Here is a 13938-nt window from a genome sequence, read left to right on the forward strand (position 1 = left end):
TTAAGGAGGGGAGATTGTAATATTCAAGCTTGGTGATCGGTACGTTTTAGCATTTCATATGTTTATTGACTATTTGGGTAAGTTTAAGTATAGTTTTGATGTTAAGGATGGCGATTTATGATTTATAGTATTGTTCATTATAGAATATGTGTGGTGATACTGTAGTGTCGTTGCGATTAAATTCATGATAATTTGTATGTTGATCCAATTGGTATGAGGCCAATTGGAGTAATTAGATAATACATAGAGGTGTAAATTTCATGTTTTGAATTTTGTTCAAATCATTGTAGAAGACAAGCCAAAAGCGCCCCGAAGTTTGTCGTGTGTGTCGTCATTCCACTAGTGATACATGTTGGGAGATTGAGTATAACGTTTTACTCAGACCTTCAAATGACATGAGGCCAATTGGAGATGCAAGCAAGACATAGAGCTACAACTTTCCAGTTTACTACTTTTCAAAATTATGAAGGGAAGAGGCGTTTCAGAAGCGATTTTTGATGTAGCTGTGCGCAGAGCGCGCCCGGGCCGAAAAAGATGTCTGCTCGGGTGAGCATAGTTCGAAAATTTTGTGTTTTGGCCGAGAGTTCCGTGCCCGGGCGGAAAAAGATGTTCGCCCGGGCGGCCAGCGATTTTTAAAATCGTGTTTTGGTGTTTTAAGGTATAAAATCGGTGGAGACTTCATTTTTCTCTTATTTCCCTCATTCCTCTCCACTCTTCTCGGTTCTTCACCTCAAGGGGCAGCTAGGGTTCCATTTCCTTTCATTTGGTTCCTTTCATTCAAGCTTTTTGTTGTGTTTTGAAGTTAGAACAAGAGAATTTTGGGTTCAAGGAGCTAAGGTAATCTTGTGGCTTTGGTTATTTCTTGGTTTATGGTATTGGGAGAAATTTGGAATGTGTGATTGTGTTGGTTTTATGGGTTTTATGGTATGTGTTTGTGATTATTGAGATGTTGATGGTGCAATTCATGGTTTATTGTTGTAGGATTTGTACCAAGAGATTAGAATCAAGCTTTCCATTGGTTGTAAGTGGAATTCATTCCTTGTGCTCACATGAATTATATATATTGTATTTCAAATGGTTTTAACTTGCTATTCCCTTCCATTTGATTCATATTATGTATAAATACACTTTATTGTATATTAGAGGCTTTCATATGCTTTATTGGATTGATAAATAGATAGTCAGAGATTGTATGCAATTAGTTGATCAACGACCATAGGCTTATATCCCGACAGAGTATCGATTTATATCGATGGGATATAGGTACAGAGACAGATATACTATTTAGATATCAATCCACAAGAGAAAAGAGAAATACCATCTTATTGTTCATGTTCTACTATATTATTCATGTTTCAAGAGTTAGATGGTATTTATTGATTTCAAAGCCATGTTTTACAAAGTATGATATGTACAGATTGCTATGTCAGAGTTCCACTTACTGAGTTTTATACTCATTTCAATTATTTCATGTGATGCAGATAAGAGTGACGGGCCAGGACGTTGATTGGAGCCGAGGTCATATGCATAGTAGATGGCAGTAAGAAGGCTATTTTGTTAGAACTTTTGGACATGATCAAAATGATATTTTGTATTTTGATGCAACGCTTATTTGATTATGTACATACTTTTGATTATATATTGAAATGTATTATAAATCCTTCTTTCCTTTAAGAAAATTTTAAATTCCGCTGTTATTTTATGAAATCGATCAGAGAAGTGTTACAGATAGCTTCTACTTACAACCCAATAGGCAATTGATTGCTAGGATGACCTTGAAGTTTTTCCTACAATATAATGCACGTATTCAACCATTAAACATCACAAATCAACAAAGAAATCACCATAACACACTTCTACCTTCATCCCAAAAAACTCACCAAAATCTCAAAAGAAGAAGTTCCCTTACCTTGGAGCTTGAAACTTCGGTGGGTGAAACTATGGAAGCTACTAACACCCTTGAAATTGAAGTAGAAAGGTGAAGGAGAGAAAACTTTGAGGAAGAAGGAGCCTTGATCGATGGAGAAGAAAAGAAAAGGAAAGAAGTGAATTGAAATGTCTAAAAGGGGTAATTATAGGAGTTCCCATCGCCAAAAAATATGAAAACCCGATTATACTGTTGGAAAAAGTGACGCATATGCGCGACCTCTCCCGGCGCATATGCTCCCGGTGCATATGCGCGCACCTTGCTGCCCGCTCATGCATATGCAAGACATGATGTTGCGCATATGCGCAAAAGCTACTGCCAGGGAATTCCTAATTGGACAAAATGGTCAACATGAAAGTTGTAGCCCTATGTCTTTTCTTGCATCTCCCACTCGTTTCATGTCATTTGGTGGTCTGAGTAAAAAGTTATGTTCATTATACTAAAATGTGTCAGTGCAAAAACGACGGTATACATAACACACTTCGGCCCACTTTTGACTCGTCTTCCTCAATTATTTGAACAAAACTCAAAACATGAAAGTTGTAGACCTGGATCTTAGCTTTCAAATGAACTTGTCTCACATCATTTGGATTAATATACAAATTATTATGGTAAAAACGTGAACAACTGCCATAATTTTCATACCATTTCTGCACTCCAATCTTCTAAAAACTATAGTCATCAAAGCATCTACCAAATCCAATACCAACACCAACTCAAACCATCCAACAACCATCAATGAACTCATAACATCAAACCATTACAACATGAATTATCCATTCCAATATCATAACCAAAAACATAACATTAAGGACAATGGCATAACATGAACTATTTGATATGAATCATCGTACGTAAGAATAGCAAACACGATTAATTTAGAACCGTGCCCTCAATTGAATAAAGAACAAGGAATCGATGTTGTCCCGATCTTTTGAATCAAGTATGAGTTTTGTGATATTCACCTCTAAGTTATAAAACTTAGCAACAAATATTTACGATTAAACAATTGAGAAACAGACGAACCTTCACAGAACTTGTCCTCGACAATCCGTATGAAATCAATCGATAAACTCCACAAGAACGAGTCTTGATAAGTTTGATTTTTAATGAACACAAAGAAAAGCCTTGAAAAAGTTTTGAGAGAATACTCAAAAGTTTGTATAAAAATGATAATAATCTGAATTGTATGTTAATTTTTAAAGGGGATCGGTTATAGGTGTTCAAATGCGCATCGAAAGTTTTAAAATTGTTTTTCAACAAGGAAAAATTCGAACACCTCACTAGAATGTGTAGCAAATACAAAAATACCAAAATGTCATACATAGGGTGTTTATAGAAATATACCTATCAATTTTTTGAGATTGATGTTTGGCTCCAACTAAGTTGTAAACAACTTGGCTCTTGAGGGTAGACAATCTACAAGCTTCCTTCCTTCCTTCAAAATTAGGCCCACCACCAACTAGCTAGAACCCTTCTTATTTTGCACTAGAAAAATAAGAAGATTTTTCAAGGAGAAGTGAGAGTTTCCTCAACAATTGAAGAAAGAAAAATGGAGGAGGAATGTGATAAAAATTTCGGCCATGGTGAGTATATAGAGTAGGGAGGAGTGTTTTCTTGGTTGTTGAAAAAGTTAGCCTAGGCATGTGCATGCCATGCCTTGGATATTGAAAAAGTTGTCTCCCAACCCTTCACCTCCCAAGCATGCATTCTATTTGGGTTTGTAACAATTACAAAGCCCATGGACTTTTATTTAAATATCTCAAACACATTTGAGATCATTTAAACTTTACTTGATTTAACTCAAGCCCACTAGTTGAATAATTATTTACAATTGGGTTCTACAAGGCCCAATGTTATTTACTTAATTCAACACTTGAATTAATTAAATTATTTGGACTCTACTAGGTCCACTAGTTTTAATTAATTCAACACTTGAATTAATTTAATTTAGTCCATAATAATAATTATGAAAATCAAAATTTTCAAATACATTATTTATTTTGCCAACTTTTAATTTAGGAACACTTCCACAAATTAAAAGTTACATTTATCTCATAGAAGTCATACTTCTATTTTTCCTTATGCTTACAAACTCCTTTATAAGCCGTTCAACACATTGAACAATTTTACTTCTCAATGGGATCTAGAAAGCTAGTACTTGTATGGGCCTCAATGGTTCATTGATACAACTAGCTGTGGGTTCACATCTCCATGTGATTCGGAGTAAACATGTCCTTATATGAGCATACCCCAATTGCTCCATTCTTAATTATCAACTCCTTGATAACAAGAACGTCAGAACTCAAGTCTGATAGTACCCCAACCAATCATGTTAAATGCCTAGCAGCATCGCTTACATGATTCCATGGGTATCAAATGATAGTGCTTGCAAGAACCATTCAGTTATGGTTAGCGTACAGTACGGTCCCTTCATCTCATATATCCCGACCGATTCGACAACCATTGGTATATCGAGAGTTGTCAATGAATCGATACTATGTGTCATGTCGTAGTCGCATCGATTGTGTAATCTATGAAACCCCTTTCATAACTACCACCATACTCTAATCAGAGATTTCAAACTACATACACATAGGATATCCATACACGAAGGTAAGCGGTGAATCCCCGACTACAATGCATCGACTCCTATATGTTTCACCAAAACACCCAACCTTGCCATCTGATGACCCCATGAGAGTCGGTAAACAAGTCAAAGTGTAATGCTAGCACATAGAGTCTCAATGTTGTCCCGGGTCATAAGGACTAATGGTGTACAACCATAAACTAGGACGTTTCCACTCGATAAGTGAGAACCACTTGGAAAGTCCTTTGTGGAGGGTTGTTCAGTGCACTCTACCAGGAGCATCTATCTGCATGTTCGGACATCACAATGTCCCCTACCAATGAAACATGGTACTCACATCGCAGATACTAATCTCAAACTCGACCGGCCTATATCCTTCTTAGCGGCGGCTAAATCGACTAAGAACTATTTAGAATATACAGTATTCCAAATATGAGTTTCATGATACTCATCATATGAACATCTCATATTCTTTCTACTATTTGTATATTCTAGGGCTTTATCTATGCAACTAGCATGGGTATACAGATAAAGATGTGCCAAAATAATAATTTCAAATATTATTAAAATAAAGATTGCTTATACATAGAGTTTCATTGTGAACACTAGGCCAACACTTGGCTCGATGGGCACCTACTCTAACAATCTCCCACTTGCACTAGAGCCAACTACCCATATGCTTCAAATCCATCGATTCGCGATGCATCTCGAATAGTGGTCCAGGTAAAGGCTTATTTAGTGGATCAACAACAATATCTGCGGAGCTGACTGTGTCAATCGACACTTCTCTTCTTTCCACAATCTCTCGGAGGATGTGATACTTTCTCAATACGTGTTTGGATTTCTGATGAGACCTTGGCTCCTTCGCTTGAGCTACAACTCACGTGTTGTCACAAAAAACCGGGACAGGAGCAACTCCATTAGGAATGACGCCCAACTCTTGGACGAAATTCCTTATCCAAACAGCCTCCTTTGCTGCATCTGATGCAGCAATGTATTCGGCCTCTATGCTGGAATCTGCAGTATTGTCTTGCTTGGAACTCTTCCAAAAGACAGCAGCACCATTGAGCATGAATACAAACCCAGAGGTTGAATTCGAGTCATCGATATCGCTTTGGAAGCTAGAGTCGGTATAGCTTTCCAATTTCAGTTCTCCACCCCCATAGACCAAGAACAACTTATGGGTCCTTATCAAATACTTGAGGATGTCTTTCACAGCTTTCCAGTGTGGAAGACCAGGGTGTTCGATTGATATCTACTCACTACACTTAGTGCGAAAGCCACATCAGGACGTGTAGATATCATCCCATACATGATGCTACCAATCGCAGATGCATAAGGAATGCTTGTCATTGCCGCTATCTCTGCATCAGTCTTGGGAGACATAGACTTGGATAGGGACACGCCATGACACATTGGTAGATGTCTTTTCTTGGACTCATCCAACGGAATCGCTTCACGATGGTATCAATGTATGTGGACTGGGTTAGACCAAGCAATCTTTTTGATCTATCTCTATAGATCTGTATTCCCAGTACAAAAGATGCTTCACCCAAGTCCTGCATCGAGAACTTACTTGCTAACCATATTTTAGTTGATTGCAACATTCCTACATCATTCCCAATGAGTAGAATGTCATCAACATAAAGCACCAGGAATGTCACAGCACTCCCACCGACCTTCTTATACACACAGGGTTCCTCAGGATTCTTTGTAAAACCAAACTCTTTGATTGTACTATCGAATCTGAGGTTCCAACTCCTAGATGCCTGCTTTAGACCATAAATAGATCTCTGAAGTTTGCATACTATATGCTCACTTCCGACAGATGTAAACCCTTCAGGTTGAGACATGTAAATCTCTTCTTTAATATCCCCATTAAGAAAGGCTGTCTTGACATCCATCTGCCATATCTCATAGTCATACCATGCAGCTATGGCTAGCAATATCCTTATCGACTTGACCATTGTAACTGGAGAAAATGTTTCCTCAAAGTCAACTCCTTGTCTTTGAGTATATCCTTTTGCCACCAATCGCGCTTTGAAGGTCAATACCTTCCCATCCGCCACATGTTTCCTCTTGTAAATCCATTTACACCCTATGGGAACAAATCCCTCAGGTGGATCCACGAGATTCCACACTTGGTTCGAATGCATGGAATTAATCTCAGATTCCATTGCTTCAAGCCACTTGGATGAATCGGCATCAGATAAGGCTTCCTTGAAGGTCCTTGGATCACATCCATGGATAGGCTCATCATGGCCCTCTGCAAGAAGAAGACCATACCTCATAGGTGGTCTCGAGACTCTCTCGGATCTTCTAGGAGCTTGTATCTCCTCTCTTGGCTCTTCAGGTGTGTGTTCTTCAATTGTGCGTGTCTCTCGAACCTCTTCGAGTTCTATCATCTTCCCTTTTCTATCCAATAGAAATTTCTTTTTCGAAAAGGTTGCATTCCTAGAAACAAACACCTTTGTTTGTTGGGGATGATAGAAATAGTATCCAACTGAATTACTTGGATATCCCACAAAGTAACATAAAATGGATCGACTATCCAATTTATCTCCGACTACCTGCTTCACATAAGCAGGGCACCCCCATATTCTAAGATCAGAATATCTAGGAGGCTTACCCATCCATATCTCATATGGAGTCTGCCTTTAATGGACATTTATTGGAATATCTTTCAATTTTAAGTTATAGAGATCGTTTTCAAGTTCTCCAGTACCAATCAAACATTCATTCTTGTAAATATTGCAAACACCTTTGCCAAATAAACAAGAATATCCATCTTTATCAACACAGAAATGGAAACAATGTTTTTCTACCAAATCAAGTACAAACAAAACATTTCTTAAAAATTTAACTTAAAATTATAGTTCAACAATAAGTAAACATCTCCCAAGCCTTGGCAGCAACTCTTGCCCCATTGCCCATCCTCAAGAAGGTCTCACCTTCCCTGAGCCTCATACTTCTTCCCATCACCTGCAACTCATTACAGAGATGTGAGCCACAGCCGGTATCTAATACCCAAGAAGTAGAGTTAATTGAAATGTTTACTTTGATATAGAACATACCATTTCCAGAACCTTTCTGGGCAAGATATTCCCTGCAGTTACGCCTCTAACGTCCAGGCTTCCTGCAGTGATGACATACATCAGCAGTCTTGTCAACCTTAACTGGTGTGGCTGCCACAACGGGATTCATAGATGGCCTCATCAAGGGCACGTTCTTCTTGGGACGTTGGAAAGAACGCTTCTTTCCCTTCCCATGTGGATCAATCTTCGTACTAGATGAAGAACCCACATAAAGAACCGGCTTCTCTTTCTTGATGGTGGATTCAAAGGTCACAAGCATGTTCACCAACTCATCAAGGGTCAGCTCCATCTTGTTCATATTGAAATTCACAACAAAAGGATCAAACGAGCTAGGCAGTGACAACAGTAACACGTCAGTGGTCAACTCCAAAGGCAACCTCAAATCCATGCCAACGAGCTTGTCCACGAGCCCAATCACCTTTAGGCCATGCTCATGGACCGAGGCCCCATCTCTCATGCACAAAGTGATCAGCTCCTTCACGGTCGCATGCCTAAGAGGACGTGTTTGCTCTACAAAGAGCTCCTTGAGATGCAAATGAATGTCAGCAGCACTCTATGCATCCTCAAAACGCCTCTGCAGCTCATCATTCATAGAAGCCTGCATATAACACTTGGCTTTCAAGTCATGGTCACACCATTCCTTGTAAGTCTGCAATTCCTCAGGAGCGCAGCTAGTCGGAGCCTCAACAGGGGGCGACTCAGTAAGTGTATATGCTATCCTTTACGAATTCAAGACGATTTTCAGGTTTCTTAGCCAAGTGAGGTAATTAGGTCCAGTTAATATGTCTTTGTCGAGTATTCCAGATAGCGGTTTGCGAATCGAAGACATTGTCAAATTGTACTGAAAAGTAAGAACAGATAAATGTTGATGACTATTTTAAAATATTTGGTAAGATATAAAGTATGGACTTTTACTTTATAAATTTTCGCTCCCACTGTTTTGACATCTTTCACTAACCTCTAGTGAAAACGGGAAACTCCTTTCCTTAGTAGGTACGTGAGGTCCAATTAGCGAGTTATGATCCCGAATAATATCAGCCAATCACAATTCCTAAAAGGTAGTTTCCAATTGCATCTCCATGCAACCCTCTACGTAAGCTTTTGTCTCACGTTTGATAGGACCCAATAATATGACGTCGTTCATCTTTACGTGTCAAGCCTTACCCATCGATGTCGAACCTTAATGGACGGTCGCCATGACTTCCCTAAATAATATGAGCCGAAATCACGGGAGTTCCACGTAGTTCACATCACCATGTCAATGGATGTCACAGCTTTCCAGCACCCAAGGCCCCCCCAATATATGAGCCGAGCCCCGAGCACGGGTAGCGTTCATCATGCACCCATTGTCGATGGAAGACATGGAAATTATAAACAAATTTATAATTCCCCTTTTCGGGCTTGATATTAATTTTGAATCTTATTCAAAATGAGGGTTTTTTTAATTTTGAAAGGTCTCATCATTAATTTTATTTAAAAGCTCGCCATGTTTGATCGTATGTTTGCCGGATTCATGCAACTTTGTTATTATCATAATAATAACGCACACACTCATTATTTATAACATATCATGCATATATTATAAACAGTAAACAAAACAAGGATGATCAATCGCCCTAAAACTAACGGCCCGTGTGAGCTAAACACGGGCCTANCAGATAATGTTGCTGATCCACTAACTAAGCCTTTACCGGGACCATTATTCGAGAAGCATCGCGAATCAATGGGTTTGAAGTATATGGGTAGTTGGCTCTAGTGCAAGTGGGATATTGTTAGAGTAGGTGCACGTCGAGCCAAGTGTTGGCCGAGTGTTCACAATGAAACTCTATGTATAAACAGTCTTTATTTTAATAATATTTGAAATTATTATTTTGGCACTTCTTTATCTGTAAACCCATGATAGTTGCATAGATAAAGCCTTTGAATATACAAATAGTAGAAAAAATATGAGATGCTCATATGATGAGTATCATGAAACTCATATTTGTAATACTGTATATTCTAAACGGTTCCTAGTCGATTCAGCCGCCACTAAGAAGGATATAGGCCGCTCGAGTTCAAGACTAGTATCTGCGATGTGAGTACCATGTTTCATAGGTAGGGGACATTGTGATGTCCGAGCATGCAGATAGGTGCTCTTTGTAGAGTGCACTGAACAACCCTCTATAAAGGACTTTCCAAGTGGTTCTCACTTATCGAGTGTAAACGTCCTAGTTTATGGTTGTACACCATTAGTCCTTATGACCCGGGACAAAATTGAGACTCTATGTGCTAGCATTTCACTTTGACTTGTTTACCGACTCTTAAGGGGTCATCAGATGGCAAGGTTGAGTGTTATGGCGAAACATATAGGAGTCGATGCATTGTAGTCGGGGATTCACCGCTTACCTACGGGTATGGATATCCTATGTGTTTTCATGTGCGTGTAGTTTGAAATCTCTGATCAGAGTATGGTGGTAATTATGAAAGGGGTTTCATAGATTACACCATCGATGCAACTACGACATGACACATAGTATCGATTCATTGACAACTCTCGATAAACCAATGGTTGTCGAATCGGTCGGGATATATGAGTTGAAGGGACCGTACTGTACGCTAACCATAATAGAATGGTTCTTGCAGGCACTATCATTTGATACCTAGGGAATCATGTAAGCGATGCTGCTAGGCGTTTAACATGATTGGTTGGGTACTATCAAACTTGAGTTCTGACGTTCTTATTATCAAGGAGTAGATAAGTAAGAATAGAGCAATTGGGGTATGCTCGTATAAGGACATGTTTAGTCTGAATCACATGGAGATGTGAACTCACGGCTAGTTGTATCAATGAACCATTGAGGGCCACACAAGTACTAGCTTTCTAGATCCCGTTGAGAAGTAAAATAGTTCAATGTGTTGAACGGCTTATAAATGAGTTTATAAGCGTAATGAAAAATAGAAGTATGACTTCTATGAGAGAAATGTAAATTTTAATTTATGGAAGTGTTCCTAAATTAAAAGTTGACCAAGTGGATAATATATTTGAAAATTGTGATTTTCATAAACATCATTATGGACTAATTAAATTAATTCAAGTGTTGAATTAATTAAACACTGGTGGACCTAGTAGAGTCCAAATAATTAAATTAATTCAAGTTTTGAATTAATTAAATAATATTGGGCCTTGTAGAGCCCAATTGGAAATAATTATTTAACTAGTGGGCTTGAGTAAAATCAAGTAAATTTAATTGGACTCAAATATGTTTGAGACAATTAAACTAAAGTCCATGGGCCCTTGTAAGTTGTCACAAGCCCACATGCAAAGCATGCTTGGGAGGTGGAAGGTTGTGGATTACTTTTTATTAAAATAATGCAAGGCATGCACCTTTTGCTTTTTGCTTTTCTCACAACCAAGACAAGGAAATTAAGTCACACTCCTTCCCTCCCATACTAGCACTTGGCCGAAAAACACATCTCATTTTTCTCAAAAAAAATTTTCTCTCTTTTGTTCTTCAATTGTTGGAGATACAAAACACTTCTCTTTGAAAAATCCTCTTAGTTTTCTAGTGCAAATTAAGAGGGGATTTACCTAGCTAGTGGTGGGCCTAATTTTTGAAGAAAGGAGGAGGCTTGTAGATCTTCTTTCCATTCAAGAGCTTTGTTGTTTAACAACAAAGTTGGAGCCATCATCAACCTCAAAAGGTTGATAGGTAAAACTCTTAAACACCCTATGTATGACATATTAAGGTGTTTCTTGAATTTGTTACACAAATTTGTGTGGTGGCCGAAAATATTCAATTAAAATATGGTTTTTAAACTTCCGTTGCGCTTCCGGTCATCGTAACCGATCCCCTTTCATATTATATATCTTGATCCAATTACTAACCGCCACGATTATAAACTAAATTAACAAAGTATACAAACACCTTTGTCTACTTTCTAATTAATTTATTTATAACCGAATTTCTTGTAAATCACCATTTACTATAAATAATTAAAGTCCAACTTCAATTATTTATTTCATTAGAAAATATTTGCAACCTTTTGTAAATTTAAACTTAAGGGCCCAAAAAATCATTTTTCACCAAAAACATTTTGGCCCATTTAAATTTCACAAATATGTTAGCCATCCAATGGCCCAACTACTCAAGGCCCATGACACTTTGATATTTCAAAATACCTTTTGAAAAACCCTAGTCGTCATTGCCGTCGCCGGAGCTCCGTCGCCAGATTCCGGCCAACATGCCAATTTTTTTTTTTTATTAAAATCAAGGGGCTGTTCGGGCAGCCCCTCGGGCTGCACATTTTGGGCAGCCTACAGGCAGCCCGAGCTGCCCGAAATGGGCAGCAACTTGCTGCCCAAATTATCCCCAAAAACGACCTTCGATTTGTAGCAAAAAATCCATCTCATGCGGTTATAAATCGACCTCAACATAATATCATGTATATGCTACACAAAATAGTATCCTTAGCTCTGATACCACTTGAAAGGGATCGGTTATAGGTGTTCAAATACGCAATGGAAGTTTTAAAATTGTTTTTCAACAAGGAAAAATTCGAACACCTCACTAGAATGTGTAGCAAATACAAAAACACCAAAATGTCATACATAGGGTGTTTATAGAAATATACCTATCAATCTCTTGAGATTGATGTTTGGCTCCAACTAAGATTTAAACAACTTAGCTCTTGAGGGTAGACAATCTACAAGCTTCCTTCCTTCCTTCAAAATTAGGCCCACCACCAACTATCTATAACCCTTCTTATTTTGCACTAGAAAAATAAGAAGATTTTTCAAGGAGAAGTGAGAGTTTCCTCAACAATTGAAGAAAGATAAATGGAGGAGGAATGTGATAAAAATTTCGGCCATGGTGAGTATATAGAGGAGGGAGGAGTGTTTTCTTGGTTGTTGAAAAAGTTAGACTAGGTATGTGCATGCCATGCCTTGGATATTGAAAAAGTTGACTCCCAACCCTTCACCTCCCATGCATGCATTCTATTTGGGTTTGTAACAATTACAAAGCCCATGGAATTTTATTTAAATATCTCAAACAAATTCGAGACCATTTAAACTTTACTTGATTTAACTCAAGCCCACTAGTTGAATAATTATTTACAATTGGGTTCTACAAGGCCCAATGTTATTTACTTAATTCAACACTTGAATTAATTAAATTATTTGGACTCTACTAGGTCCACTAGTGTTTAATTAATTCAACACTTGAATTAATTTAATTTAGTCCATAATAATGTTTATGAAAATCACAATTTTCAAATACATTATTTATTTGGCCAACTTTTAATTTAGGAACACTTCCACAAATTAAAAGTTACATTTCCCTCATAGAAGTCATACTTCTATTTTTCCTTATGCTTATAAACTCATTTATAAGCTGTTCAACACATTGAACAATTTTACTTCTCAACGGGATCTAGAAAGCTAGTACTTGTGTGGCCCTCAATGGTTCATTGATACAACTAGCTGTGGGTTCACATCTCCATGTGATTCGGACTAAACATGTCCTTATACGAGCATACCCCAATTGCTCTATTCTTAATTATCAACTCCTTGATAACAAGAACGTCAGAACTCAAGTCTGATAGTACCCAACCAATAATGTTAAACGCCTAGAAGCATCGCTTACATGATTCTCTAGGTATCAAATGATAGTGCCTGCAAGAACCATTCAATTATGGTTAGCGTACAATACGGTCCCTTCATCTCATATATCCCGACCGATTCGACAACCATTGGTATATCGAGAGTTGTCAATGAATCGATACTATGTGTCATGTCGTATTTGCATCGATTGTGTAATCTATGAAACCCCTTTCATAATTACCACCATACTCTAATCAGAGATTTCAAACTACATACACATAGGATATCCATACCCGAAGGTAAGCGGTGAATCCCCAACTCCAATGCATCGCCTCCTATATGTTTCGCCAAAACACCCAACCTTGCCACCTGATTACCCCATGAGAGTCGGTAACCAAGTCAAAGTGTAATGCTAGCACATAGAGTCTCAATGTTGTCCCAGGTGATAAGGACTAATGGTGTACAACCATAAACTAGGACATTTCCACTCAATAAGTGAGAACCACTTGGAAAGTCCTTAATGGAGGGTTGTTCAGTTCACTCTACCAGGAGCACCTATCTGCATGCTCGGACATCACAATGTCCCCTACCAATGAAACATGGTACTCACATCGCAGATACTAGTCTCGAACTCGAGCGGCCTATATCCTTCTTAGCGACGGCTGAATCGACTAGGAACTGTTTAGAATATACAGTATTCCAAATATGAGTTTCATGATACTCCTCATATGAGCATCTCATA

The sequence above is a fragment of the Primulina huaijiensis genome, chromosome 7 (assembly GCF_012295235.1).
Source record: "Primulina huaijiensis isolate GDHJ02 chromosome 7, ASM1229523v2, whole genome shotgun sequence".
In the NCBI taxonomy this organism is placed as follows: Eukaryota; Viridiplantae; Streptophyta; class Magnoliopsida; order Lamiales; family Gesneriaceae; genus Primulina; species Primulina huaijiensis.